The sequence below is a fragment of the Clupea harengus genome, chromosome 16 (assembly GCF_900700415.2).
Source record: "Clupea harengus chromosome 16, Ch_v2.0.2, whole genome shotgun sequence".
NCBI classification, from domain to species: domain Eukaryota; kingdom Metazoa; phylum Chordata; class Actinopteri; order Clupeiformes; family Clupeidae; genus Clupea; species Clupea harengus.
In genome coordinates this window covers 20,475,942-20,482,143 of record NC_045167.1, presented here as the reverse complement: position 1 = coordinate 20,482,143, position 6,202 = coordinate 20,475,942, and positions in this window count along the sequence as shown.

Below are 6,202 nucleotides of genomic sequence, written 5' to 3'. Positions count from 1 at the left end.
CAGAGGTGTCATCAGAGGTGTCTTGCCTCCAAGCTATCTCTGCTCTGCATAGGCCATGTGTTCAGGGGGAGAGCACTTGTATGCCACTTACTCCATTAAACGGACCAGAGGCCAGTGTTGTGTTTTTTGATTGCGCAATAGCCTTCATGTGGATGGCCTTTTTCTATATTGGGAGGTGCTTGTTTACACAGATGCTGGTATTTACTCTGTTTACAAGCAAGCAATATTACCTCTGTCTGGATCATGGTAATGACATTTAAGCTGTGCCGACGGATATTAAAATGTGCCTTGCATGTTTGGGGATAGCCTGGCTTAAGTCAGTCAATCTCGCTCTCCTGCTGAAGAGCACACCTCTTTTTTAATTACATTCTCAATGTCAAGTTGAAGGGGTGGTGTGTGTGGCTGTGTCTGCCCCAACATGGGGGTCCATGCAAAATAAAAGAGATGGAGGCGAAGTACTCTTCAGACAGACCACCCCCCTCACCCCCAACCCCACCCCACCATCAAACTACCGAGCAAGCGGGTTAAATTGAGACTTTCTTAGCAACAAGAAGCTCCATTAGCGATTAACTACCCTGCCGACCTCTCTGCCAGGGAACAATGGTGGACACTTTATATACAGTATTGTCGTGGTAACAAATAACCTGTGTTCTTTTTAGCCAGGCTTAGTTTATAGTTATAATGAAAGGACTTGCCTGTAATTCTACAGAAAATAAAACACACTCATTTTGAACCTCTCCTATTTAACCCAATAAAAATAAAAAATTATACTTTTGTCAGTCAGGTATATACCCGTGTCAGTATTTAAAAAAAAACATATGTGTGCATCACATATCTGGCAAATGAGATAAAACACCACCCACTTATTTATTATTTAAAGGAACTACTTCAAAAAGACTAAATGGGAACTATTACTTCACAAACCGAAAAAGTTATATATACATTAAATTATAGAACATGTTTGATGATTTGCATAATCACTAATTAATGTTTATGGTTACTTTCCCACAGAGAATGAAATCCCTCTTCATACAGATGCTCAGCCTTGCTAGCCACACACTGTTCTGGGCTTTTGGCCAGTAGATAAGATACCTGTTCTAGGCTACAGTTTGTCCAGGGATGTAGCAACATGACACACACAGACACAGACACAGACACACACACACACACACACACACACACACACACACACACACACACACACACACAGATTGTTCTCTCATTTTACATTAAAATAATCAAATTGCACATTTAGGACCCAGCGCACAACACAGTGGGGGACTGGGCCGGCAGGGCGGTTGGGCATCCGTTGGAGCTGGTTGCCACTTCCAGGCCCATCCAGGGCTGAGTCTGGGAGCCCCACACCTTCTGTCTGTGCCCCTGGACTCATGTCCCAGAGGAAAACACCTGCAGCGTCTGGAGGACACAAGCTGCAGTGGGGGTCTGTGTGTTTCCTAATTGGCTTTTAAAGGGTGGAAGTGGAGATGGTCATCTGAGGGGGGGGTTAATGAGGAAGCAAGCCCCTGTGTGTGTGGTTGGTGTGTGTGTGTGTGCATGCGTGTGTGTGGTTGGTGTGTGTGTGTGTGCATGCGTGTGTGTGGTTGGTGTGTGTGTGTGTGTGGGGGGGGGGGGGTGTTGACAAACCTGAAACAGTGGGTGAGGTTATGAGGGAATCATGGGAGTGGCACCAGGGTCGATTAGTGAAGTCAAGCCTTGACACGTACAAAGCAAAGCGGACCAGAGCTGGGTTCAATACGTGGGGTAAAAAGACCACTGATGATGGTAGAACCACAGATGTATTTAAAACATGACCTGAACTCATGAGATGAACTCCATCCATCCATGACACTTAGATAAGACCCTTAAAGCTTGTCATTATATAAATGGACAACCATTGCGTATATACTTAAATTTGGATATGTGATATTTTATTTTCTCAACTGAAAGTGTACCTTTTTTGTAAAGCCCACTCATTTGAGATCTTGCCTTTCGTTTGCCTCAAACATTCACGTTGTTTCTTCTTGGGTCCATTTTTTAGGCCAATTTTAAACGACGTGCTGCTTCTTTCTAGTCATGAGTAAAAACTCATATTCCCTTCAGTGAAGTTCACAAACAGCTATTGTTCCACGGATACATGATGTGTGCAATTTATTGGGTTAAAACCGGCAAATGAGCACACAGGCCATTACTGGGCGGCCCCAGGCCTATCTACAGCAGAATGGGAGGACAATTAGCACATGGTTGTTTATGTGGCAGGTCGCAGTGCTTTTGTCTTCTCTGTTGAAATCCAGGGAGAGAAATGGAGGATGAACATAAAGGGAATCAGAGAGAGGGAAATCATAAGAGAGCGAACAAGAGAGATGGGAGAGAGAGAGAGATAGATAGAGAGGGAGAGAGAAAGAGAGAAAGCAGTTGGTCTTGAAAGTATAATTAACTATGTTCTTACTATGTACTGTTCTTTGCTATGTACTGTGGCACTCTGAGATTCAGGTGAATGTAGAGTGCGTTATAAATTAAATGAATTATTATTTATATTATTATTGATTACAGATTACAAAGACAAGGAGGTTTTGCTGTGCTGTATTCTGGGGTCTTGCCTCACCTGCTATAGCCAGGCGTCCTTAAACAAATGTCCTCATGCCTGGCAGAGAAACATCCACCGCACCATCCCCTCTCCAGCGCTCTCCAGAACCAGAACAATGAGGCTGACCAGGCGACGATGGGTGGCTCACAGCAAGGTGTGTCTCTGTCCCACTCTCCAAGCGCTGGTCTATTATTCAGTCTAATTAAATCATGCTAATGCCAGTATTCCCCAGGAGTGGTGGACTTTGCGTCGTCCAGCACAGGGCAATTACATGACTGATCACTCCCTGGGTGATGCGGTTCAACTCATCCCCCAACTCCAGGGACGTTGAATCAAAATGTCGGAGGTTTTCAATCAAGGGGGGGTTAGTAAGAGAAGCCAATAACATAAAATTGATGATAATTTAATACTGCAGTAAGTGTATGCTGTAAGTGCATTCGAGAAGCAGACACCCTTTCCATCTTTAAATCCAGACTAAAAACCCGGCACCTGTCGCAACATACTTCATACTTCTTGTCAGCCATGTTTCTGTGCTTAGAGACAACGCATGTTGTACTGTGTAGGTTGAATTGTGTGCATTATTGTTTGCATGACCAATCCAAATGTTATACATTATACACATACACATTATCGGTGTAGGATTAGCTGCTACATTAGAACAGCACCCATGGACCAGAGGATGTTCTCTGATTTTAAGGGTCAATCACCAGGCGCTCACAAGCCCATTTCTCTCATGTGTTGTATATGGAGCATGTCCTCTGTCTCTGACGTCAGCCCAAGCTGAGCATGGAGGAACATCTGGGGCAGCTGGGAAACTATCCTTCCTCACGTGTTCATCATGCGTCATCTAGCCCCTCACACAAGCACAGGAGAACGGGTCTAAAGACTGGCAGTGCAAGAGTTTTAGAATTTAAGAGTTAGAGAAATGGTATTTGAATACACAGGTGTGCTGGAATTTCCTACTTGGCTCAGTAGAACAGTTTATACATATAATATACATAAAGTACAACATAAGGCCGGTATGAATGTTTAACAAAAGAACAACTGCCAACAATTTCTCTTGAAGGTCTTCCATTGGTGTTTTCAGTGCTGGCAATTAGTTCAAAATTCAGGGAACAAGGAATGTGTTTCACTAACTCTGAACTTCTGTTATCAGCATTACTGTAAATCTAGTTTGGTGTCATTTCAGCATCCTCAATCCGCATCCTTAGCGTTCAAGCTAATTAAGCACTGAAGTTACTTGATGGCCACGTTATACGCAGTAAGCTACTGTACATACAGTAACAGGAAAAGTCAAACTGCGCAATGTCTTGGGAAAACCCAAGTATAGTGAAAATGGATTGTGTGACTCAATAGTGACACTTAACTATCATGGTATCATGGTATTATATGGTAACTGCCGAGATACGGTGCAAGATATGCTTTAGATGTCAAGCATCTGCCCTTCAGCAACGTTGCGGCTTCAGTCAATCCAGCTCTTTCTGGAGCAGCTGAGTTTCAGATGACAGCGAACTTCAGTTGAAGGGCGGATATGAACGACTCGATGCCCCTTTCCCAGGGCGCAAAGACATGATTCCTTTAGCTTTGGTTGTGTCTCTTAGGCTTCTCCTGCCCTCTATTTTAGATCAGATGTCACATTCTGCAGTGCCCTGAACACTGTCAGTGAGAGATCGGGTCGGGCACCGACAGCAGGTGCACCTCAGGCCTGACCGTCTTGCTTTCTGTCCGCATGCTAACAGGAAGTGACAAGGGGGATTCTGGGTAGGACGTGGGGAGACCTGCACGCTGCATCTCAGTAGAGTCTGTGACCTCAGCATGTCACATGGTGCCCCAGGGAGGCTATTGCCTGGCAGACTCTAGTTCAGATTCAGGGGGGGGGGGGGCTTCATAGTGTTTGTGGGATATACCATTTAATCAAAAGGCCAAAGGTCAAAAGATTGTGGAGGTTTCCTGCATCACCTCACGTGCATACAAAAAAGATTCATGCATTAATTTAGTGCACACACAAGCTTTTATCAAGGATACTTAGAAACGTGTTAGAATGCATTGCAATCAACATAACAATTATATATTATAACAATGAACCATTTTTTTTTTCCAAAAACTGCAACACTTTCCCATTTCTATTAACCAAACAAAGGCATTAACACTATAACCAACTATTACTATAACCAACAGTAAAGGGTTGATGTAATATAAATCAGGAGCAGCCCAACTATTACATTCAAACCAGTTGTGCAAAGATATTACACTTTCAATGTTATTTATTAGTTTATTATTATTAGCTATTATTATATGTGATGTTAGTACAAAAAGAAATAAACCTACGAATGATGGCATTAATGGTTGCTTTGTTATGGAAAGCCATTTGCAATTTTGCAAGGTAACATCCCTGATGTAAGTAGATAGAGTGTCCTCAAGGCTTTCTCTCGGCCCATGCTCTCTGGCATTAAATTAACCTGTGAGTCCTGACTAATGGAGGCAGAGCACTGGAGATAGAAAGCAAAATCATGGTTGGTGTAAAGTAGTATGGGGGTGGGGGTGGTCTGTGTGTGTGTGTGTGTGTGGGGGGGGGGGGGGGATGGGGGGGTTTGGAGGGGTGGCATGGCATGGATCAGGGGGTCCTTCCCTCACCATAGCTCCTAATTAGACCTTTCCCCATTTAATTACAGCAGGGGGAATTTAAATTCTGACCGAATCAATTTAGTTGTGAGGTGATTTTCCTCCTCTCACGCTCCCTGAGTGAGGGACTGCAGGGCTGGGATTGGGTGAGGCGGGGGGTGGGGTGGGGTGGTGGGGGGGTGTCGGAGGTTGCCAGAACTAGACTTGGTGCCTATTACTGTACCCACATCATTTCATGGGGCCCTGCGTTCCCAGCTGACTTCAACTAATTCTAATTACGACTAATTAAAGCAGCGTTTATGAAAACGCCTGTGATAGTTGTGCAAACATTCAGAGGTGGGTGTGCTTTGCATGACAATGACCCCCTTCCTGCTCGTTAAATTAAAACCCGCTCCACCGCAATTAAGACCTCGGGACCTCGGATGTGTGTGTGTGTGTGTGTGTGTGTGTGTGTGTGAGAGAGAGAGAGAGAGAGAGACAGAGAGCGTGTGACAGTATGTGTGTGTGTGAGAGAGAGAGATAAAGAGAGAGAGAGAGAGTGTGAGACTATGTGTGTTTTTCTATCAGTGTCTGTTCAATCCTCATTTAACTTGGTCAGTTTGACGAAAGGGCCCCCTATCACCTGCCTGTCCACAAGGCACAGATGATGGCACTCACGACTCTCTTTATTTGGTATCAGTCTTGTTAATGTGATTTCCTGTCAGGTGACCTGATGGCCTGAAATGTGCTTTATGATTGTTGGTGATTATCAGGGTAATCACAGATTTGACAAGGTGTTTAATTTGTTCTCTTCATTCTTTTTGGGCTTAATTACCCAATAGCCTTTGCCCATAATGACAGGTGGTAGCTTGCATTTGTTTAAGAAAACAACTTAAAAACAGCTTAAGAAAACAACTCATGCATAAACCTTTTTTCCTCACTTAAACTCTGCAAATCACTACACGTATAGACACAACTTTAAACAATTTGCCCAGTTAAAAACTGATATGATTCAGA